The following is a 24,807-nucleotide window of genomic DNA, read 5'->3' as shown; positions in this document are numbered from 1 at the left end:
CCATCCTCTGACCTTTGCTGGGAATCTTCATTCTAGTCACACACTCCAAAAAATCTTTGACCCTTACTGAAACATGCAATGGCATGCATGTTTCCCAACATGCAGTCCCAACAGGAAAGACAGGGAATTGGTGGCCACTGTGACCAAAACTGAAAAAAAAGACTGGGCTACTTAGGACGGGGAGTTCATTTAATGGAGGCGTAAAAGGTACTGATTTCCGTTCCGTGTAATACTGGTTGCATGCAGCGCTGTTTCCATTCCACTGCAGCTTAGCTTCTGACAAAAGTTATATTACTTGACTTGCTGCCTGGTGTGGCACAATTTTACATAATTACTTATGTGGTTCTCATGTTATTCCAACCCATTCATTTATCTGCAAAGCAAATGCAGTGCAAATTCAATCCATATTATTTATGGATTGAAAACAACAGCAACAGCAACAGTGAATATTGATTGTATTTGCTGGATTGATTTCCTTTCTGAGCGTGGGGTAAATAAGCAAACATTGGCAATTTCTGCTCCCATTTCCTTGGGAATCCTCTGACATTGCTAGCTGTGTGCCCTTCCCCATATTCAGGAAAGTGTTTAGGGGAGGTGGACCCTATGCCCCTCCCCAGCCTTCTTTGCAGAGCTATAGTTTTTTGGCTCAGTTGTGCAGGTTATATAGAGAATTGTGATTGCATACACACTCCCTGGCCTGTATTGTGTGCACAGAGGGCTTTCACTAGCACACAAATGAAAAATCTGGATTAGCGCAAACAAGTCACTGGGGTTGATTACAATTGGCTTTCGGATAAATATTTTTACAGGTACTTTCCTCGTCTAAAATATATCTGTAATTCTAGGTGACCTTTATGCTTCCAAATTGAAGAAATGCTATCCAGACGACCAGTCAATAGAAGAAACCAATATAATTTTTGAAGAATTGTTCCTTCTGTAATGAACATGTAAGGCCATTCAAGCAGTTGCGATGGCAGTCCGATAAAAAATTACATTGATCTTTGAATAATGTTTGGTGGGCTGGTCATATCTTCAGTGCAGAATTTCCTCCCCTTCTCCACAGTACTTAAAATAATGAAAGAGCAATAAAGTGTTAAAATTCAAGGCTCTAATTCACTGGCGATGTGAGAATTGTTTCAGGAAGCGATTCTTTACACGGGCCTATGTGATATTAGAAGCTTCAGGAAAATTGAGAGAAAGAAACAATAGATTCTGGCTATACTACATATCTGAATGTAGTTTAAGGAGTCACTGATGGATGTGATGGTCTGGCAAGGGGTGTGAAAGCAACCGCCACATCTTTACCATGGGGAAGTGTAGAGTAGTACCAATTTGTTTTTCTCCTTGCTGTGCTGAAATTCTGTATTGGCCATTATTAGCCTGTGCATTACGAGCTATGACCATGTACCTTCCAAAGTGATATTTGTACCTCCTTCTGAAACCTGACAAGACTGGATCTACACTGGTTGGCGGGGAATTGCATGACTGAATGCATCCTCATATGAAAGTGTGTATAAGGGGGAAATTCCATCTCTAATTCAGAACTTCATCTTGTATGGCACGACGGTTCAGTCACAAGAGCCTTCACCTAGACCAGGCATAGGCAAACTCGGCTCTCCAGATGTTTTGGGGCTACAACTCCTATCATCCCTGACCACTGGTCCTGTTAGCCAGGGATGATGGGAGTTGTAGTCCCAAAACATCTGGAGGGCTGAGTTTGGCTATGCCTGACCTAGACTCTAAAAGGGTCCAAGGCATTTTTACTTATTTATTTATATGGGATACAGGTCTTTAGCCATTAAATAATCTATGGCCTGTTAAAGCTTGTTGGGGGGACAGGGACTGTTATTATGATTATTCCATTATTATGCTTTCTGTTATTATGATTTTTATTACGTTTTTATTGTTTTAATATTATGATTTTACTATTTACCTAGGAATAAAACCCCACTGAACTCAATAGGTTTTACTCCTGGGTGGACACGTATAGGTTTGTGCTATTGGAATATATATATATATATATATATATATATATATATATATATATATATATATATGCAGGTTTTGGTGTCTTCGGGTGTCTTCCCGTGTAAGAGTCGGGGTGTCTGTGCGACGTTATATACACACACACACACACACACACACACAGTGGTGCCTCGCAAGACGAAAAGAATCTGTTCTGTGATTCTCTTCGTCTAGCGGTTTTTTCGTCTTGCGAAGCAAGCCCATTGACGGATTAGCAGATTAGCGCTATTAGCGGCTTTTAGCGGCTTATCTGCTGATCGGATCAGCTGATAAGCGGCTTAGCGGCTTAGAAAAAGGGGGGGGGGGAAAAACCAGCAGGAACTCGCAAGACATTGCCATCTTGCGAAGCAAGCCCATAGGAGATTCGTTTTGCGAAGCACCTCCAAAACGGAAAACTCTTTCGTCTAGCGAGTTTTCCGCCTTGCGAGGCATTCGTCTTGCGGGGCACCACTGTATATATATATAGATATTGTGTGCTTAAAAAACCGCTGTGAAAGCTAAGGTTTTAAGGATGTGCCCTTACTTGCTAGCGGGAGTTTAGCACCACGAAACTCCATAGGTTTTCCTTCTACACAAACAAACCCAGATTGCGCTGCAGGCCACCTCTTTATTGGAGGTAGTTGTAATCCAGTACCATTGACGGCAGCGCACACATTCATACTCCTGATGTTAACTCCTAGATTAGTTCATTCATTCATTCATTCATTCATTCAGCAGAGCAGCCGCTGTTTAGCCTGGGGGATTCTTGTAGCGCAAGTGGGCTGAGGGGAGGAGGGGGAAGTACTGAGTTTCCGTACCTTGACAGAATTCCAGTAATTTGTCAGAGCAGTTGACCCTGACATGACTTAGCCATATCCCAGAAGGATAGTGCTTGGCAGTCTGTTACTGCTGGAGAAAAGCTTTTAGCAGTTGGCAGGAGGACTGTCCATCCTTTTTTTTTTTGCCGCAGCTAGCTTCAATCTCGGAGAGCCATGCAGCTCTTTCTGCGGCAGATGTGAAGCTTTGTAGGTGCTGAGCAATGCATATTTCTCTCAGCACGCATGCCATTCTGCTGCTGCCTTGGGCGGCTGTGTACAAAGATCCCATACCAGGAGGCCAGTTATGATAGAGTGGAGCTCTCTCACTCTGGAATGTCCACTTCCATCCACCTGGAAGGTCACTTATCGTAGTGCTCATGCAATCACGGGCCAGGTAGATCATCTGTTTCGCCCTCCAGTTGCTCGGAATAATTTTACTGCACGTCTGCCCCAAACCTGAATCAGAAGAAACTGCAAGAATTCATTATTACATAAGCGCCTGGTTAGCTGTAACACTCCTCCCATTGCAGACCCTCAAAGTGTCCCTATTTTTCAGGAACAGTTCCAGATTTACAGAAGTCGTCCCGGTTTCTGATTTGATTCTGGAATGGCCTTGCTTTTTCTTAACGGTAAAGGTACCCCTGCCCGTACGGGCCAGTCGTGTCCGACTCTAGGGTTGTGCGCCCATCTCGCTTAAGAGGCCGGGGGCCAGCGCTGTCCGGAGACACTTCCGGGTCACGTGGCCAGCATGACGAAGCTGCTCTGGCGAGCCAGCACCAGTGCAGCACATGGAAACGCCGTTTACTTTCCCGCTATAAAGCGGTACCTATTTATCTACTTGCACTTAGAGGTGCTTTCCAACTGCTAGGTGGGCAGGAGCTGGGACTGAAAGACAGGAGCTCACCCCGCCGCGGGGATTCGAACCGCGACCATGCAATCGGCAAGCCCTAGGCGCTGAGGTTTTACCCACAGCGCCACCCGCGTCCCTTTTTCTTAGGTTGCCCCTATTTTCATTGGGGGAAATGTTGGAGGGTATGGAGTTATGCAACCCTCGAGCCAAGGTGGTAAGTAACAATGCAACCTTTAGAAGACATCTGAAGGCAGCCTTGTAGAGGGATTTTTTAAAAAAATATGTTATATTATGTTTTTATATATGTTGAAAGCCGTACAGAGTGGCTTGGGCAACCCAGTCAGATGGGCGGGGGATTAATAAATAATAATAATAAAATAATAATTTATTTATACCCCGCCCATCTGGCTGGGCTTCCCCAGCCACTCTGGGCGGCTTCCAACAAAATATTAAAATACAGTAATGCATCAAACATTAAAAGCTTCCCTAAACAGGGCTGCCTTCAGTGGTCTTCTAAAAGTCTGGTAGTTGTTGTTCTCTTTGACATCTGGTGGGAGGGTGTTCCACAGGGCGGGTGCCACTACCGAGAATAATATATATATATATATATATATATATATATATATATATATATATATATATATAAATAAATAAAAGGGCATCTCTATTTTCATTGGAGAAATGTTGGAGGGTATGCCAAGGTTTCTAACTGGGTATGCAGAAGAGTTGTAGATTCCTCTTCACCACTTAGATGCACAGATGTCGCCACGATCTGTAGCTAGGATTTCCCTGACATTGCAGCCTTCTTTAGAAGCACTGCTTGAATTGCTGAATCAGCAGAGAATGGGGCTGTGCTACAAGGCTCCTGCCCTAACACCGCATGCCCCAGCTCCCTTTGCCCCTTGGCACCTGTGCATTGGCACGTCTACCAGCCTCCCTTGCTACAAGCATCAATGCCGAATGTGAACAAAATTCGGTGTGGGCTTTGAGCCCTTGCTTCTCACTCAGAAATTATTCAACACTTGAGCATCTCTTCTGCAGAGAGCTTTGTGATCAGGGCCAATTACAGGGGTCCCCTGGTGGTGGGGATGTTGCCTGCACATTATGTTCAAAGTGGGCCTCAAATTTAGACACCTGTTAATGGTTTTGCATTTGATAACTTATTCTTATGGTCAGTGGACCAAAATGTGACATACACTCTTAGCTTAGAGCTGCAAATAAGATGTGTGATGACAGGCACAGTTTTTTGGTAAATGATGTAGGTTTTGCCATAAAGAATATTGTAAGTACCGGTAAGTAAGTAATAATAATGATAATAAAATTATTTATACCCCCGCCCATCTGGCTAGGTTTCCGCAGCCACTCTGGGTGGCTCCCAACAGAATATAAAACTCAATAAAACATCTAACATTAAAAACTTCCCTAAACAGGGCTGCCTTCAGATGTCTTCTAAAAGTCAGATAGTTGTTTATTACTTTGACATCTGATGGGAGGGTGTTCCACAGGACGGGCGCCACTACCGAGAAGGCCCTCTGCCTGGGTCCCTGTAACCTCACGTCTCACAGTGAGGTAACCAGCAGAAGGCCCTCGGAGGAGGACCTCAGTGTCTGGGCTGAACGTTGTGGGTGGAGACGCTCCTTCAGGTCTAAATTGATATAAAAATATATCAATTCTGATGGCACAACAGCAGGACTGTGTCCTTTCAGATCCGCTGATTATATCAACCAGGTGTGAGGAGCCTTTGACCCTCTATGTGTAGCTGAACTACAACTTCCATCATTCCTGACCATTGAGCTTGCCCATTAAGGCTGATGGGTATTGTAGTTCATCAACATTTGGAGAGCCAAAGGTGCTCCACACCTGATATAAACAAACCACAACTAGTGACAGCTGCCTTATGCCCCACCCCCTTTATGGTGCCTTATTTTGGGTTTTATGTGTTGTCATTTTTAAATATTTATCATGGCCAGGAGCCCCAAAAGTTGGAAGTGACCCCCAGGTCTCTGTGGATCTTTGAGGGGGCCTGTTAATGGTGATCCCATCCATGGATTGAGTGTATCTGTTGTGTGTTAGAAAGATTGTGTTTACAAATAAAACATGGTAAGCACAGAATTTAATAATTTAATTGTCTCTGTGTTAAGAAGGACAGGTCAGAGGCACACTTGAGCCCAAGGCTTGCTCTCATGGTGTGTGTTGTGTGGTTCAGAAACAGAAAGGGAAAATAAGGCATATAAAAATCCATGTAAGCGAAGACACAAAACACTCATAGCTTATAAAAAAAGATTCCGATATGGGTGATCTGGATCAATGAAGTTTTAATACACACACTATTAAACCATGGGTAAGTGAGCTTATGAAACGAGAAATGCTGTGTTTTTATGTCAAAATTACAGATTCCATTAAAAGTGTTATCACAGGAGTGATTGCTCAGGTTGAATGACTTGAGGCAGTTCAGGTTGAGCAAATCAGTAATGATTGGATGCAATTTAGTTGTCTGGTTCTGCTGTGTTCACAGGAGAAATAGTCCTGTGAAACCACAGGAAGCAGCTGAAAAGCAACCAGAAATGAGTTGTGGAGGGCTGAGAATGCCACCTCTGAAGTGGAGAGGGGTTAATTAACGCTGAAGGAGACAGTGACCGGTAGACTGTGACAAGTCGTACGTACTTTGGAAGGTCTTGCCTAAAAGCTTCTCTCAGGTAAGCGTGTTGTCTAGGATTGGGTAAAGATTTTCTAGAGATCAAACATGAATCTTAAGAGAAATTAAGCCCTGAGAAACAACTGATTAAGCCCTGATTTTATGAATAGGAAGACTGGTACATTTTTAAACACAGCCAACTGTTGCAGTGCTTAAAGTTGAGCCAAAGGACTAAGTGGAACGAGGCATTTAGTTGCAAAGAAAGAGAGGAAAAGATATAAAAGTACAAATGCAGCAAAGACTCATCATGGTCTATATCTCATTGAAAGCAATTGCGTGGAACAGAGGCCTGGTTTATGTACACAACAGAGCGGTTTGGTAGTGTTTGCTTTTTGCATAAAAACTCACTACATGTAAAAAACTAGAATAGCAGGGTGTGGGCTTTGCTGGAAGCCCTTTCCCTTACATGCTAGGCTTTTAAAAAACAACAACGACAAATCTTGCAGAGAACTCTAAACATGAATTTATTCTAAAATGAAAAGCACCCTAGTCCAAATTGGCACAGTCCATTCTGCCACCTCAGTATATCTACTGCCACATTTTGCTGCATTCGCACACCAGGCCTCAGTTATGACTTAACAGGTAGTGCTTGTCACCTGTGCACTTCTCAAAAGCCAAATAATAACATACAGTAATCACAACTGAGGCAAAGGTTCAATAAGGGACGTGGGTGGCGCTGTGGGTTAAACCACAGAGCCTAGGACTTGCTGATCAGAAGGTCAGCAGTTTGAATCCCCGTGACGGGGTGAGCTCCCGTTGCTCGGTCTCTGCTCCTGCCAACCTAGCAGTTCAAAAACACATCAAAGTGCAAGTAGATAAATAGGTACTGCTCTGGCAGGAAGGTAAACTGTGTTTCCGTGCTCTGCTCTGGTTTGCCAGAAGCGGCTTAGTCATGCTGGCCACATGACCCGGAAGCTGTACGCTGGCTCCCTCGGCCAATAAAGCGAGATGAGCGCCGCAACCCCAGAGTTGACCACGACTGGACCTAATTGTCAGGGGTCCCTTTACCTTTACTTTAAACGTTCAGTACTGCTCATTCCTATAGTTGCACTGGAAATAGGTTTGTCTTTCTCTCGTCCTCTGATAGCTTTTGACATGCAGAGAGTTTTCCAACAACATGCAGTTTTCCGCCTGCAGTCTGAAAGAGCGCAGCTGTTCAGCCGCATCTCCTACTGCTGGACCTCTGACACCCCTCTGAGTCTGCGTTTGACACCCTTCTTGAGTCTGCTTGAAGGTGAGTGTGAAACTGGCAGAGCCCAGCGTTCTGTTCCATCTGTGTTGTGATTTTTGTGGGTCAGACATGCTGAAGGAGAGGTGGGGAAACATCCCGTTTTATGGCAAATTGCAGTAAGCAGGGTGTGTTGGACTTTGCAAATACTGGCTTTCCGTTTTATGGCAGTACTGTGAAGGTTACTCTTTCCTACAGACCCAGCCCGGCCACGCAGCACTGCCTGAGTGTCATCTGTATAGTCTACTAGCTGTTTCATACATACCTGCTGTTGCTCAGGTATTCTAAGAAGCCAAAAAGTCGGTGAAGTTTTGATATCGGCAGTTAAAATGTGTTCACTGTATTGGTTTTTTTATTATGTTTTAATTAATTTTTGAAAAGTTTTAATACCTACAGTGATTTCAAACATTAAAATGCAGAGTTCTTTTGAACTCTTAGACCACCTTCTGGCCCTCCATGGGTTCCATCTTTAAGATTAAATTTACTGCATCTTTTACCTTTATCTATTATATAACCATAATTACCATTAAAACAATTCCACATTACAAGTGTCTTTACATCCCTGCCAAAGATTTTTAATTGTTTACAGTGGTCTTTTAAGTAAATTACAAATTTACTCCAGTCTTTAGAAAATACTTGATCTTCCTGGTTTTGGATCTTCCCCGTCACTTTCACCATTTCCACATGTTCCATCAATTTCATCTGGCATTCTTCTTTTGTAGGTATTTCTCCTTCCTTCCATCTCTGGGCTAGAAGCATTCTCACTGCCATTGTTGCATACATAAGAAGTCTTTTATCTTCTCTTGGAAACTCTTCACCCAGAATACCTAGTAAAAAGACTTCTGGGGTTTTTTTTAGCAAATGTATTTTTAAACATTTTCTTTAGCTCATTATATATCATTTCCCAGAAAGGTCTTCACTGTATTGTTTTTGGTGCCTGCTAACACCTCCCCCCCTTTCCTTTTTTGCTTCAGCAAGCCTGCCCAGGCATGCAATCTTAGCAAGTACCGTATTTTTTGCACCATAACACTCACTTTTTTCCTCCTAAAAAGTAAGGGGAAATGTCTGTGCGTGTTATGGAGGGAATGCCTACGGGTGGCATGCCTACGGATTTTCCTCCTCTAAAAACTACGTGCGTGTTATGGTCGGGTGCATGTTATAGAGCGAAAAATACGGTAATTTTGTTTTTAATTGTTTAAAATTGCTGATTCCTGTTTATATTTTATTTATAATTGTTTGACATTGCTGGCCATATTCATATTTTAAATTTCATGCTAACTTGTTTTTAAATTTTTGTTTTTATAAGGGTTTTCTTTTAAATGACTATTTTAAGCAGTGTCCTTTGTACGCGGCTTAGAGGTCTTCCAATGACTAAAGTAAACATATCAGTTTTGCTAGGTAAATAAATAAACAAATATCGGCCGCAAAGTGCTCACTCGCCCGCCCCTCCTCACCATTAGGTTCAAAGTCTAAAATGACCTAATCGCGACGTTGCCCATCTCTGCTGCAAAGTGCTCTCAGGAGTGCATGCATGTGCAGAAGAAGGAAAGTGGTTACTTAATCCTATCCCTGCCTTTCCCCTCAAATTTTCTCACCATCCATTTTGATCCCTGCTAGTCAGTGTTGGATCTGGGTGGAAGTAGCTATGTGGGAGGGTCAGGGTAAAGGAACTTGGAACAAATCACTCCCCCCTCCCAAGGGCACTTTGCAACTTGGCATAATGTGTGACTGTTAATACAACCAGTGCTGGATTTACATATAAGCCAAACAAGATATAGTTTAGGGCCCCACTCTCTTGAGGGGCCCCAAAAAAATTAAAGGGGAAAAAACCTGGATGTACATTTCCAAAATGTAAGATAAGTTCAACAATTACAGTGGATGCTTGGGTTGCGAACGTGATCTGTGTGCGGTGCACGTTCGCAACCTACAGTGGCATGTCTGTGCATGCGCAAAGCACGATTTAGCGCGTCTGTGCATGCGCAACCGCCAAAACCTGGAAGTAACCCGTTCTGATACTTCCAGGTTTTGGCGGTCTGTAATCTAAAAAAGGATGCGGGTGGCGCTGTAGGTTAAACCACAGAGCCTAGGACTTGCCGATCAGAAGGTAGGTGGTTCGAATCCCTGCAATGGGGTGAGCTCCCGTTGCTCGGTCCCTGCTCCTGCCAACCTAGCAGTTTGAAAGCACGTCAAAGTGCAAGTAGATAAATAGGTACCGCTCCGGCGGGAAGGTAAACAGCGTTTCCGTGCGCTGCTCTGGTTCGCCAGAAGCGGCTTAGTCATGCTGGCCACGTGACCCAGAAGCTGTACGCCGGCTCCCTCGGCCAATAAAGTGAGGTGCCCCAGAGTCGGTCACGATTGGATCTAATGGTCAGGGGTTGCTTTACCTTTACCTTTAATCTAAAAAAACGCAACCTGAAGTGTCTGTAACCCGAGGTATGACTGTGCTTTGATAAAATACACATTTTGTTATGTGCAAATGGCTTTAGATACCTATTAGGTACATAAATTACCATATAGCGTACAGTAGTACCTCGGGTTACATATGCTTCAGGTTACATACACTTCAGGCTACAGACTCCGCTAACCCAGAAATATTACCTTGGGTTAAGAACTTTGCTTCAGGATGAGAACAGAAATTGGGCTCTGGTGGCGCAGCGGCAGCAGGAGGCCCCATTAGCTAAAGTGTTGCTTCAGGTTAAGAATATTTTCAGGTTAAGAACAGACCTCCAGAACGAATTAAGTTCTAAACCCGAGGTACCACTGTATATCCAACACAAAAAAACCAGCGACAAATTGTTGTTGACAAAGGACAGCTGGACATATAAATGGTCCCATTACCTTCAGTGGTTTAGGGCCTCAGCAAACCTAAATCTGGCCCTGAATATAACTGGTGACTATAGTCCAACATAGGGTTTGCCCCTCACTTTCTTAGGATGGGTAAATAGTCCATGGCTTACCCAGTGGGTTGCCATAGAAGAAGAAGAAGAAGAAGAGGAGGAGTTTGGATTTGATATCCCGCTTTATCACTACCCGAAGAAGTCTCAAAGTGGCTAACAGTCTCCTTTCCCTTCCTCCCCCACAACAAACACTCTGTGAGGTGAGTGGGGCTGAGAGACTTCAGAGAAGTGTGACTGGCCCAAGGTCACCCAGCAGCTGCATGTGGAGGAGCCGAGACGCGAACCCGGTTCCCCAGATTACGAGTCCACCGCTCTTAACCACTACACCACATACCCTTTAACATGGGCAATATCCATCGACCTCTAACATAAACACATGTAAGTGTCTTTGCAGGAGGAACCCATCTCCCCCTCTCCGCAATCTTTTCGGCTTCTGGATTTAGCTTTGCTCCATTTCCTTAATCACTGCCTTTCAGGACACGGGGAATAGACTGCATTCAGCTTTGCATATATAATTGCATCTGTGACCCTTGACAGCTTTAATCAACATATGGAATTTAAATACATGCCGCTATTCCCCCGTGGCTTGGTTAGACGTTTAAATCTGCCTTGAAATCAATAGCCTGCATCAGTGACTAAATAAAATTAGCAATAGGCTGGAAGTGAAATGGAAGCTACTCTTGAAGAGTATTTGCAGAGAGCCTCCATCCGCCCCCCGCCCTTCCAGGAGGCTGTGCCATCTGGAACTCTGACATTTCCAACTGCAATGCTAGCGATGGAGAGCCTTCAATAACCGTTTCGTCACCAGCAAGAGGGGCTGTACATGGGGCTGATTTGTAGTTTGGCGACAGAATAGTTCTGTCCTGGTTAACCAGTGGCAAGGCTTTACCTGGCAAGATGGGTGGAGGGAGACAAGAGCTTCTGTGGTTGGAAATGTTTAAGGACAGCACTTTGGGGCCGCTGCGACCACATAACACCGGTCCTAAGAGATTTGGATTGGCTCCCAGTACATTTCTGAGCACAATTCAAAGTGTTGGTGCTGACCTTTAAGGCCCTAAACGGCCTCGGTCCTGTATACCTGAAGGAGCGTCTTTATCCCCATCATTCATCACGGACACTGAGGTCCAGTGCCGAGGGCCTTCTGGCGGTTCCCTCATTGCAAGAAGTGAGGTTACAGGGAACTAGGCAGAGAGCCTTTTGGTAGTGGCTCCCGCCCTGTGGAACACCCTCCCATCAGATGTCAAGGAAATAAGCAGCCATCTTATCTTTAAAAGACATCTGAAGGCAGTCCTGTTTAGGGAAGTTTTTAATATTTAATGCTGTATTGTTTTTAACACTCGATTGGGAGCCGCCCAGAGTGACTGGGGAAACTCAGCCAGATGGGCGGGGTATTAATAATAATAATAATAATTTATTATTTGGATAGGTATTTGGCCTCTTGGCTGGCACCTGCTTCCCCCCACCACGACAGATAATTAATGCACACACACACACACACTTCGCACATGTAATTTTGGCACGCTTTTAGTTAGGTAAAGATATTTGGTTGTGGTGCGTAATGTTGAATGAAAGTTTGTAAGGCACCATTAGCAACTGACCCAGAAAGCGATGGAAGATAATCGGATATAAGTGTCTCATGTCCCCAACCTTAAATTCATATACATATCCATTTGCTTTTTTAAAAAGTAAATCTGTACATACCAAATACACATGTGTATGTCGCTCAATACATTCTTTCATTCTTTTTTGTACACATTTTTTTGTCTAATGCCCACATTTTTGCTAAATGTCCCTCCCCCAATATGCATTTGTGCACATTACTTTTCCTAACATACTCCATTTTGGACACTCTTTCCCCTAATATACTTGTTTTTGTATGCTTTTATTTGGTTTTCCAATGGGACCGCAACATTCAGAGAAGTGCACATTTGGAAAGGTAGCTATGCTTTGGTTTGCACATTTGGGTTTGGGAAGCGCGACTAAGCTAGGTTTGCATTAAGATGTGAAAGGAAACTAATTTTTCACTTCATCCCTGGCTCAGAAACCAAACCAAAGACTTGCATTTAAGCTGATGTTAGCCTGGGAGCTCCTCCTTTACTTTGTTTCAATTGGCTGAATTTGATTAATGAGGCTAAAAAGCGTTGCTTTTCCTTATTCCCCCCCCCCAACTCACAAAAAATGAGGTTTAGACTCCTCTAAAACAGACTTTCAAGCAGACTTTGAAATTAAGAAAAAAAGCACTTTTAAAATAGATTTTATGTTATTAGCTTAAAAATGCAACGAAATGTAAAGCCCCACTGACCTGTTTGAAGGTCCAAATGGAAGCAACTTGGTCAGTCTAGAAGGCAGGTAGCTGTTTTGCAGTACAAGGCAAAACCAGGTGTGTCCACTAGGTGTCTCTCTGTGCTGTGTGTACAGACATAGACCAATGACCTGCCTTCTATTTTGCAAAAGTGTTGGGCAGCCAAACAGTGCTTACTGTCAAAGAGATGTGAAGCCTTAGCCATGAATGATCTGCTAGCAAGGGCTGGCTGCCATAATGGACTGCCATGCTTATGCCTAGGTGGCGATGTGGAGAGAATTCTGTCATTTATTCTAGAGATGGACTAAGTGAATTATAGTCCATCTTTCCTCTGGAGTTGCAATTCCCCACCACCACCCCATTTGTTTTAACAGAGAGTCCAGGCGACATCTTTGTCAAATCATTGTAACTCATTGTTTTCTGCGTTGATTTATGTCAGTTTTCTGGATTGAATAAGGGACGGTCGCAGCTTATCCAGTGTGGGATGGCAAAACGCCGCTATTCAGGCTTAAAGACAGCTACTCCTAAGCCTGGGTCTCCAGATGTTGATGGACTACAATTCCCATAATCCCATTGGGCATCATGTGGGCTGGAGTTGATGGGCGTTACAACATCTGGGGACTCAAGTAGGGTTGACACCTGTGCTGTATAATACAGGATTGTCTTGTATTTCAATGTAAAATGTTATGTCCTGTATTGATACAGTTTTGTCCTGTATTTCAGGCCTTCTGTCTCTTTGTCTACCAAGTTGGGGATCCTCTCCAAATGTATGTGTTGGAAAAGGTGTGTGATAGGTCATGTATTTAACCTATGGGTAGCCAAGCATAGACAAATTTACAGATTTGTGTGTGTGTGTGAGAGAGAGAGAGAAAGAAATTCAAGAGGGACCATCCTGTTAGACTGCAATACATTGTAATGGATTGCTTTGAAGTCTGCACCAGATGAACAAAAAATTGTCCACCAACTTCTCCGCGCACCCTGTCCTGTATTTTGCCAGAACAAAGGTGGCAACCCTAGACTTGAGACTGGGAAAGGCTGTCTTTAAAGGGGATACATTCCTAATGAGGGACGCGGGTGGCGCTGTGGGTTAAACCACAGAGCCTAGGACTTGCCAATCAGAAGGTCGGCGGTTCGAATCCCCATGACGGGGTGAGCTCCCGTTGCTCGGTCCCTGCTCCTGCCAACCTAGCAGTTCGAAAGCACCTCAAAAAGTGCAAGTAGATAAATAGGTACCACTCCGGCGAGAAGGTAACCGGCATTTCCGTGAGCTGCTCTGGTTCGCCAGAAGCGGCTTAGTCATGCTGGCCACATGACCCGGAAGCTGTATGCTGGCTCCCTTGGCCAATAAAGTGAGATGAGTGCCGCAACCCCAGAGTCGGCCATGACTGGACCTAGCTGAAGGTTTTGTTTGGCTCTCATAATAGCCATGGCCTCTACACTGTGTCATGTGGACCTGCTACTTTTCATATGCTGCTTATCCTATGTTCTGCTTGCTCACTTTTAGAGGTGGACAAATCCTCTTCTTCTTCATCATCATCATTTTATTATTTGTATCCTGCCCATCTGGCAGGGTTGCCCCAGCCACTCTGGGCAGCTTCCAACACATATAAAACACAAAACATTAGAAACTTCCTGACACAGGGCTGCCTTCAGATGTCTTCTAAAAGTTGTATAGTTCTCCTTGACATCTGATGGGAAGGCATTCCCCAGGGAGTGCGCCATTGCTGAGAAAGCCCTCTGCCTGGTTCCCTGTAACTTCTCAAAGTGAGGGAACTGCCAGAAGGCCTTCGGAGCGGGACCTCAGCGTATTTTCACTGAAAATGCAACTTTTCAAATGCACTTTTGATAGGTTTACTTGAGCTGAGAACTGGGCCAGAGCATTCAACAAGAGCAAAATCAAGCGAATAACTAGCCTTCCCTGTTCACTATATACTGAGGGAGAGCCCAACTGCACATGTCACACCAATGAGATACCTAGCAATCATGTCACATGTTTTAAACACTAGATTTGAGGCAGTTCTTCCCATGATGCTTGTAGAGATTGCTGTGCAATAAGCCTTCCCTCCCCAGTCTCAGTTTCCATTAAAATCCCTTCCCCCCTTCCCCGGTAGGGCAATTACCATTAGGGGGTGGGGAATCCCCCAACAGAGCCATGTTGTCATTCTGGGTTACTGCAATACAATGCCAGGAACTTGGTCACGCTTCAAAGCCAGTCGAGCTCATCTTCTGCAGGCAATAAAAGTATAATAGTTGCTCACACAGAGCAGTAGGCTGAGTGAGACTGAGAGTCTATCAAAAGCATCCACTGCCATAAGCACCCTCTGTGTAACGTCTCTTCCATCTAAAGCCCTTAATGACAGGCTATAAATTATATGGGTGCCAGAGCATGCAGTGCTCATCAAGGCTTTAAATGTGGAAATGTCACTGGAGGAAGCTTCTATTTGAATGAGGCTGAGCAAGGGAAAGTTGTAAATCCTGGCTGTGGTGTCAGGTGAGGACCCTACCCACACTGGCTGCAAGGCTAGTAAAAAAATTACGGGCCGCATTTGTGAGCAGTAGATTTTGTGCATCATGACACACTTTCCCCTGAGGGTTTCCTGCAGCACTCTTTTATTTTGCTTTTTCATTCGCTCATGGCATAGCAGACTCGCAGCTAAAACCACTGCTAAACATTAGTAAATACACCTTGCATTTTGCAAACATATGTTCTGGACTACCACCCCTCCCTTCTCTGATGATTGTCAAATCAAGTGAAGGAGGAGATTGTCATCTTCCCGCCTACCCCCTGTTCTGTCACATTCGTCCTATTTTCAGAATTATATTCTTGACTGTTGCTGCAAATCCTCCTCCCTTAATCTGGAACCAGTGTGGCTTCCCCAAGGTCACCCAGTAAGCCTCATGTCTGAGTGGAAACTAGGACCCTGGTCTCCCAGATCTTAGTCCAACACTCTTAACCACTATACCACACTGTATCCTATAGAAGTATAGCTGGATAGGGAGCAGTGTATGCTTGGGTGTCAGAGAAAGAAAGAATATTATGTTGTTGTTGTTTAGTCGTTTAGTCGTGTCCGACTCTTCGTGACCCCCTGGACCAGAGCACGCCAGGCACTCTGTCTTCCACTGCCTCCCGCAGTTTGGTCAGACTCATGCTGGTAGCTTTGAGAACACTGTTCAACCATCTCGTCCTCTGTTGTCCCCTTCTCCTTATGCCTTCCATCTTACCCAACATCAGGGTCTTTTCCAGGGAGTCTTCTCTTCTCATGAGGTGGCCAAAGTATTGGAGCCTCAGCTTCAGGACCTGTCCTTCCAGTGAGCACTCAGGGAATATTATAGAAATTATAAAATGTTTGTGTTTGGTGTGCAAGGGAGCTGTCCATATGTATGTATGTATGGATGTTTGTTTGAGGTTCATAGTTTGCAGGCACGGACAGATCGCAAACTGGTGCTCAGGTAGATGAGATAACAAGCAGCTGTGCTTCTGATCATATCATCCTACCACTGTTGACAGAGCCATTTTTAACATTTCCTTCATGGATCAAAGTATGCATGTTCCCTTCACTTGGTCATTGCTAAGCGAAGGTGGGATTTTTTCAGCCTGTCATCTTTCAGTGGCATTTTCCAGCCTGCCACCTGAGCTAGATGGGAAAACAACAGGCTGGCAAATGACAAGTTCTGGCTCCAGGATGCCCTAGATGCCATCTGCTTTTGCAAGTGACAGGTGACTCCCCTGCCAAAATGTGTGCTACAGCTGCTAGAAGCAATGATCTCTGAATGGTACCCAATCTCGCCATCGGACCATTGCAAATTTGAGCAAGGCCAGTGAAAGGAGAGTGCTTGTCAACTAATGTTGGAGAGAAAAAAAACTTACCTCCAGATTAATTATCTGCGTGCCCAGGCTCCATGTAGCTACTATGGCTAATGGCCAATGTTAGACCTATGCTCCATTAATTTTTCCAGCTCTTAAAAAAAAGAAGAGGCTAAGCTAATGGCCATCATCACATCTTTGGCCTTGGCCCAGTATACCTGAAGGAGCATCTCCACCCCCATCGTTAATCCCAGACACTGAGGTCCAGAGCTGAGGGCCTTCTGGTGGTTCCCTCACTGTGAGAAGCGAAGTTACAGGGAACCAGACAGAGGGCCTTTTCGGTAGTGGCACCCGCCCTGTGGAACGCCCTCCCATCAGAGGTCAAGGAAATAAACAACTGCACAACTTTTAGAAGGCTGCCCTGTTTAGGGAAGTTTTTATTTTTTTATGTTCTAACATGTTTTTAATATTCTATGGGGAGCCACCCAGAGTGGCTGTGGAGGCCTGGCCAGATGGGTGGGGTATAATAAATTATTATTATTAATTATTATTATTATTATTATTATTATTATTATTATTATTATTATTATGAATCAATGGACAGTGGCGTAGCGTGGGGGGTGCCAGGGGTGCCGGCCGCACCGGGCGCAACATCTGGGGGGGCGCGCTCGCTGCCTCTGGAGTCGCTGAAGAGCCTCCGGCGCAGGCTGTAGCGGAGCCGCATGTCTCGCGGAACCGCCGAGCTGTGCGCGCGTCCGGGCTGAAGGCGCCCGGCAGGCAGCGGCTCTCAGCGCTCGCCGCGGAGGATGCGCCAGGCAGCCCCTGCTCACAGCCCCGCCTCCGCCGGTGCTGCTGCAGCTGCTGGGCCGTTCCATTTTCCTCGCCTCTCTGCCCCCCTCCTCCTCCGGGCCAGCGGCGTCGTTTGGGCGCCAGCGCCAGCGGCAACTTGCAGGTTAGGGGTTAGGGGGGGCGCAAGTTACTTGTCTTGCCCCGGGTTAGGGGCGCAAATTACTTGCGTTGCCCCGGGTGCTGAGAACTCACGCTACGCCGCTGTCAATGGAAGAAAGAGAAGCATTTATCTCCATTCAGGAAGCCACGTCCCTTAATTCTCACAACTCAAACTGCTTAACTCTGAGGTGGGGTGGGGCTCTTCCAAAATTAAGTGAACGCATGGCACTGTATACTTTCATTATTCCTCAGCTGGTTTTCCTCCATCACACACACACACACACACACACACACACACACACACACACCTTTACCTTTATTGGCTAGAGCTGCTCTTCATGAAGACTTGGGTTTTTGCCATTTGCTGCAGTACTAATGCGACATGTTCTTATTACAGCCTTATGTTAGAGTGGACTCTGAGTGCATGGGGGTACTGGGCCTAAAGGCTGCAGCATATATGAGGTCTTAGCAAAGATTCAAAACCCTGACAGCATGGATGAAACTGAACGAGATGATCTCATCCCGATCCCTGAGTGGATATTAATCCACCACGCAGAATGAACCATACCACTTGGCAGCGTTGCAAGTCCCTCCTTGGGGAATGCCTAAGAATAGCAGGTGTGTGTGTGTGTGTGTGTGTGTGTGTGTGTTGTGGAGGGAGGGAGGGAGTGGGCTACAGACAGGGAAAGGAGTCTGCAGGTGTACTGGCAGAAGTATACGGCTCCCTGGACTGCACTTGTCTAAAGCCGATTCAATTAATAATCCCTTTACTTGTCATCGGATTAACCCCTCCAAATGGGGATTGTAGGTGTGTGGCAGGGAGGGGGAAGTTTACAAAATGTACAAGCAACCTTCGAGAGACTCTTCTCTTTCCTAACTGGTAGTCTCTTGAGAGCAGGATTTGAGCTACAGCTTGCCAATAGATGAAACGGCTCGTTCCTGTTTCAGCGCTGAAGTGTCACCCAGAAATGCAGTGTAGAAGTTGAATCTTAAAAGGATGCAGATTTGAGGTTTTCCTGTCAGACCCCCGTCACGCCTTTTTGGCATGCAGAGCTGGCAGCTAAAAAGCACATGATTAATATTATGGAGATTCGTTGGGTTGCCTTTATGTAGGTGGAGAAAGCTACTTATGTGCCCAACTGATCCTTGCGTTCTGCAGGTGAGGAGTGTCTGGATGCTGATTCATTGAAAGGTCCTTTCCACATAATATAGGAATTGGGCCTTTAACATTGTGGAAGTCCTTCCCCTTGAATAGTAGACAGTTGAATAGTTGTCTTTTCAGTGTCTGCTGGAGGGTGCTATTAGTGTGCTTTGTTTTTATCCTTGTTTTTATTATGTATTTTTTAATCTTGTATTTTTATGCTGTGAACCGCCCTGACATCTTTGGAAGAAGGGTGGTATCCAAATTTAATAAATGAAATGAAATACAGTCATACCTTGGAAGCTGAACGGAATCTGTTCCGGAAGACTTCCAAAACGTTTGGAAACCAAAGCACGGCTTCTGATTGGCTGCAGGAAGCTTCTGGCCGCGGAAGCCTGGTGGGGCGTTCGGCTTCCATAAGTAGTTCACAAACTGGAACGCTCACTTCCAGCTTTGTGACATTCAGGAGCCAAAACGTTCGAGACCTAAGCTGTTCGAAAACCAAGGTACGACTGTATAAATAAAATAAAATAAAATAAAATATTGAAGACCTTCCTTTTCAACAAGCCTTCTAAGATGAGATCTGTATATGAAATTTGACTCATACAGTGGTACATCAGGATGCGAATGGGATCCATTCTGGAGCCCCGTTCACATCCTGAACAGAACGTAAGACATGACTGCACATGTGCGAGTCGCGTTTCACCCTCTTCCGTGCATGCACGTGACATCATTTTGACCGTCTGCGCATGCGTGAGCTGCGAAACCCGGAAGTAACACGCTCCGTTACTTCCCGGTCGCCACAGAGCGCAACTCAAAAATACTTATCCTGAAGCGTATTTATTCTGAGGTATGACTGTATAACCAGCATGCTTGAGTCTAATTAATTCATGAAGAGGTTAAAACCATAGAGTAAACTGTACTGTTTCAGGAGGTGTCTTCATGTTGCTGTCACTCTAGCACCAGTGTCTATAAACACCCACAGTGAGCTTCATATCAGAAAAGGGAACTGAGCCAAAGTCCCCCCCCCCCAACCTCAGCACTCTCGCTTAAACTCATGTTTGGATTTTAAAATAATCAGCACTGATCCCATTGTGGCTTGTCCTGCTAGCTCACGTGTATGTACCTGGCTGAAAGAAAAGCTGCAAGACTTAGCAAACTACCTACAGCCTGTTCTTGTGCGTGGAAGGAAGTCCCATAGAGCACAATGTACCTTACTCTTCTGCAACTGAGCGTAGAATTTCAGCCTTCCTGAGGATTCCTAAGCATGTTTACTCGGAAGTCACATCCAGTTCAAACGGATTTGCTGCCAGCATGTTTAGGATTGCAGCCTGGATTAGTTATAAAACCATTATTTGCACGGGGCGTGTCTGGAGTTCCTAAACATGGTTTTTTAAATCATCGACCTCAGACAAATTAGTGGATAATATATATTTTTTCTCCCCCACATTGACGGTTTGTTATCAGAGGAAACGTCCTTGGAATCAGGACTCGCTGTTGTTTGAGAGCTTTATCTGTGCGACAAATTCCATTCTGTAGGCTCTTATGCCAAAAATGGTTAGATGCGCATTCTTAGGGAATGACTGTTTGGGGCACTGAGTATGAACTCATTGGATAGTTTTAATAATAACAAAATTCTTTCAGATTGTCCAGAGTGTTCAGAGCACCCATACATGCTATCTTCATTCTCACAACAACCAGCTGAGGTAGGTTAGGCTAAGAGAAAGTCACTAGCCCAAAGTCACGCAAACATAAACCCTTAGCAGATTGAGTGTTTAGACTTGGACCGGAAAGGCCCAATTGAAACACTCTTGCCTCTTGTACTGAATGTGGTTAAGATGTGTAGTCCACTTTTCAGGGATCAACTCACTAAACAATTTAAGGCCAATATATTTGAAGGGCTGGCTTCTTCTGCATGAACTGTCTTTTACAGTCACCTCCATGTCTAGTTGGCCGGGACAGAGCCTTCTTAGTAGTGGCTCCAAGGTTGTAGAATGCCCTTCCATGGGAAGTTGGGGCTAGACAGAACATATTTGGAAGCTGCTGTGCTGCCAAATACAGCAGTTCTTCCCAAGAGTATCAGGACAAAAGGAATGAGGAAGGGGAAGGGGAACCAAAACAGTTTAATTAACAATAAACAGCAGGCATGCAAAGCATAAAATAAAACATACCCGACAGGGGCTACCCAATCTCCCCTTCTGGGCCCCTCCCACCTATGGCTTTTATAGCCTGCCTTCATGTAATCAAGTGCGCCTGGCATTACTCATGATTAGCACAGGACCCTGAGATGGAATTAATACAGAGCGGCTGAGAGTCTCCCACTACCTGCAGCCGGGCATCCAGCCAGCACTCGCAACACAGAAGAACCCAAGAAATTCTGAACAGGTGTGTGAAACACAAGAATCCAGCAGACCTCAAACTGGGGGTGTTAAAGGGAAAGGGACATGCCACCTAACTCCTCAAAATACAATTGTCTTCAGCATTTCCACTACAGCTGCGCGGTAGGCAGGGGGGCACGTGGGGAGGAGAAGGTGAGGAAGTTCTGTTGTGTGAGCGGAAGTCACATACAGTGGTACCTCAGGTTAAGTACTTAATTTGTTCCGGAGGTCCGTTCTTAACCTGAAACTGTTCTTAACCTGAAGCACCACTTTAGCTAATGGGGCCTCCTGCTGCCGCTGCGCCGCCGGAGCACGATTTCTGTTCTTATCCTGAAGCAAAGTTCTTAACCTGAAGCACTATTTCTAAGTTAGCGGAGTCTGTAACCTGAAGCGTATGTAACCTGAAGCATATATAACCTGAGGTACCACTATATTGTGAAGTGACTTCATTGGATACAATCCACTGTCACAGAATATGTCAGATTTGTCAAGTTGTTTTGTTGCTCAAATTTGGGTATTATGGATTAGATTCCGCCTACTCTTTTACCCAACCAAGATGTTTTTTCAGTGAAAGCTATCCATTACTGTCAGCATGTCTAGTAATTCTACTAAGGTTATAAGTCTATAAAAATAGTTTAGTTCCTCAGTATGGTACCAACCACCCCATTTTGAAGTCTGTATAATTAGAATTGTGCTGATGGATGAAAGTAGAATATTGTTTTCCACTAGCAATGTTCTCTCGATAAAGAGATGTTTAATCGCTCATCAGTGTCGGAAAGCAGGCTAAGTGAGGAACATTTTGCTGTATTAAATGCAGAAGACAGTTCAATTTTATCCATAAGTGAAATATAAAGAATAAGGTTTTTCCATCACAATCATTACAGAGTTTACACTGTTCAGTCTGCATTTTTTCAGTGAAGCTCCACAAATTTATTGCCCTCTCGGGCTAAAGGCATGAAACCGATAGCCCACTTGGATATTAGATTTTTAAAAATTATCTATTATTGACTATGGGTTTTTTGTTTTACACAATTAAGGCTGCGAACCTTACCTGGGAGTAAGACTAACTTAACGGATTGAGAGTTACTTCTGAGTAGGTATGTATAGGATTACATTGTAATGTGGTTGTTTTTTTTCCCCCTGTGAAAACTACTCATTTTCAACGCCCAACATGGCTCATCATTTTATTAGGCTCATGGATTGACAAAAAAGGGGCTACCTTATTTTTTTCACTCTAGATAGTAATGCTAAGGGATTCTGTACCAGTAATATCAGTAGATGGAGGGGATCTGGGTAGGAGTAGTTTCTCAAATCCCTTCAGCCCCGTGGCGTGACAAACTCCACTTGCAGAAATCCCTCTCCTGCACGACTACTAATGATACAGCCGCTCTGCGCTCTCTCTCTCATGTTGTACCTCATGAAAATTGCATGGGGGAGAATATATTCCATTTAAATTGAAACAGCTTTGGATAAAAGAAGAGACTAGAACACTCAATCGTGTAGGAGTGTTTTTTTTTTTTTTTAAGGGTAGGGTGATGTTGTTTCCTTCTAATCCAAAAAAGAAGGGATCTTTCATCTGTTATTAAAGGTGACTTGCTAAACAGCCAAGAACATAAGAAGAATAGAATTGTAGAGTTGAAAGGGACCACGATGGTCATCTAGTCCAACCCCCTGCTGTGCAGGGATCTCTCTCTCTCTCTCTCTCTCTCTCTATATATATATATATACACACACACACACACACACACACACACACACACAGTGGTGCCTCGCAAGACGAAAAGAATCCGTTCCGCGAGTCTCTTCGTCTTGCGGTTTTTTCGTCTTGCAAAGCAAGCCCATTAGCGGCTTAGCGGCTTAGCGCTATTAGCGGTGTAGCGGGCTTAGCGGATCAGCTGATAAGCGGCTTAGCGGCTTAGCGGATCATCTGATTAGTGGCTTAGCGGCTTAGCGGATCAGCTGTTTAGCGGCTTAGCGGATCAGCTGTTAAGCATCTTAGCGGCTTAGCGGATCAGCTGTTAAGCGTCTTAGCGGCTTAGCGGATCAGCTGTTAAGCGGCTTAGCGGATCAGCTGTTAAGCGGCTTAGCGGATCAGCTGTTAAGCGGCTTAGCGGCTTAGCGGATCAGCTGTTAAGCGGCTTAGCGGATCAGCTGTTAAGCGGCTTAGCGGATCAGCTGTTAAGCGGCCTAGCAGCTTAGGATCAGCTGATAAGCGGCTTAGCGGCTTGGGAAAAAGGGGGGGGAGGAAAAAAAAACCCCGTAGGAACTCGCAAGACATTTTCGTCTTGCGAAGCAAGCCCATAGGAAATTCGTTTTGCGAAGCACCTCCAAAACAGAAAACCCTTTCGTCTAGCGGGTTTTCTGTCTTGCAAGGCATTCGTCTTGCAGGGCACCACTGTATAAGTTTTTATTAGTTTTTTAACATACCATTTCGACAATAATTAAACATACTTCTACATCTTATTCAATTTTTTTGACTTCCATCAGTCCTGTCTGAAAATTTCCCAGTCTAATCTCTTAGTATGCATTTCTTATTTTCCCTATTACAGACTCATAACCAATATCTCTATCTTTTTCTACTTTGTAACATTTCGTATATTTCTCCTTACAAAACTTCTTGTGGTCCTACTAGCATAATTTATTGATTATAGTTGTTCTTCAAATAATTCACATACTTCTTCCCATCTTCTGTAAATTTCTGGTCCCATAGGTTTTGAATCCTTCCTGTCGTTTTGTCCAATTCTGCATAGTCCATTAATTTTTGTCTGCCATTCTTCTTTTGTCGGAATTTCTTCTTGCTGCTGTGCAGGGATCTTTGGCTCAAAGTAGGGCTTGAACCCTTGACCCTGAGATTAAGTGTATCATGCTTTCCTAACTGAGCTATCTCTCTGCTGCTCTCAAATATCAGGCAAATGGCCCTTCTTAGTCCCACATCCTGTTCCCACAGTGGCCATCCAGAGATGCTATGGCTGCAGTCCTACACCCACTTCCCTAGGGATTTACTTCTAAGTAGGCATGCATAGGATTGTGCTGTAAGCAGGCTTTGGGCTCTTGCAGCAGATATTAAAATGCCAGCCATGTGGAGAAGGGCAGTGTCAGGGAACTGACATCGGAGCAGAGTGGAGAGGCTAGGCTCCCAGATTCTGCAGGAGAGGGAACTAGTAAGGGAAGAGAGAGAACGTCCTCTGGGGAAAGAAGTCCCGGTGACACCAGGAAGAAGGGAGAGGCAGAGAGCACTTCAGAGGGGAGGCTCCGAGACTCTTCCAGTGAAGTCAGTGAGGAGAGTGGAGGACCACCGCTTGGCACGCCCACTCTGCGCAGAAGGCTTCCGCGCAGAGAGGCGAGGCGAAGGTTGTCCGTTAAGGAATTCTTATGCTGGAGGAAATTTAGGAGACACCCACTGACGGATTCTGCCAGCGACTGAGCAGCAGCGCAGAAGGGCTGCTCAGCCGGGGAAAGACGCAACCACCCCAAGCAGTTGGGAACGGCTGGAGGTTTACACACAAGCAACCCCAATTCCCATGATAGGCAGTGATGTTTGCTTGCTTGCTTGTTCCACGTGGCAGGAGCTGTTCAGAGCTTTTAAAATGGCTTTTATCTCTCTAGGCTTCTTCTCTGCTTCTTACACAATCATATCAGCTGTGCTTCTACATCCTCATATACCGTATTTTTCATCCCATAGGACGCTCCGTCCCATAGGACGCACCTACTTTTTTGGGGGGAAAATAAATGAAATTTTCC

General features: G+C 44.8%; 1 protein-coding gene across 3 annotated transcripts in view; it reads left to right on the top strand.

The window, feature by feature from the left end:
• Positions 1 to 24,807, top strand: part of LOC309522059 (uncharacterized protein) — a 128,852-nt gene that overhangs the window by 11,975 nt on the left and 92,070 nt on the right. For 2 of the 3 annotated variants that reach the window (XR_014214821.1, XR_014214822.1), the window contains exon 2: positions 7,455 to 7,601. The gene's annotated coding sequence lies outside the window, so the exon portion shown is untranslated. Of the gene's footprint in view, positions 1 to 6,042; positions 6,369 to 7,454; positions 7,602 to 24,807 lie in introns of those variants that run through there. The other variant, XR_014214823.1, reaches the window with a different exon arrangement.

This window comes from Podarcis vaucheri (genome assembly GCF_965113315.1).
Source record: "Podarcis vaucheri genome assembly, chromosome: 17".
Classification (NCBI taxonomy): Eukaryota; Metazoa; Chordata; class Lepidosauria; order Squamata; family Lacertidae; genus Podarcis; species Podarcis vaucheri.
Note: the sequence above shows the minus strand (reverse complement) of the source record. Positions and strands in the feature narration are given on the sequence as shown.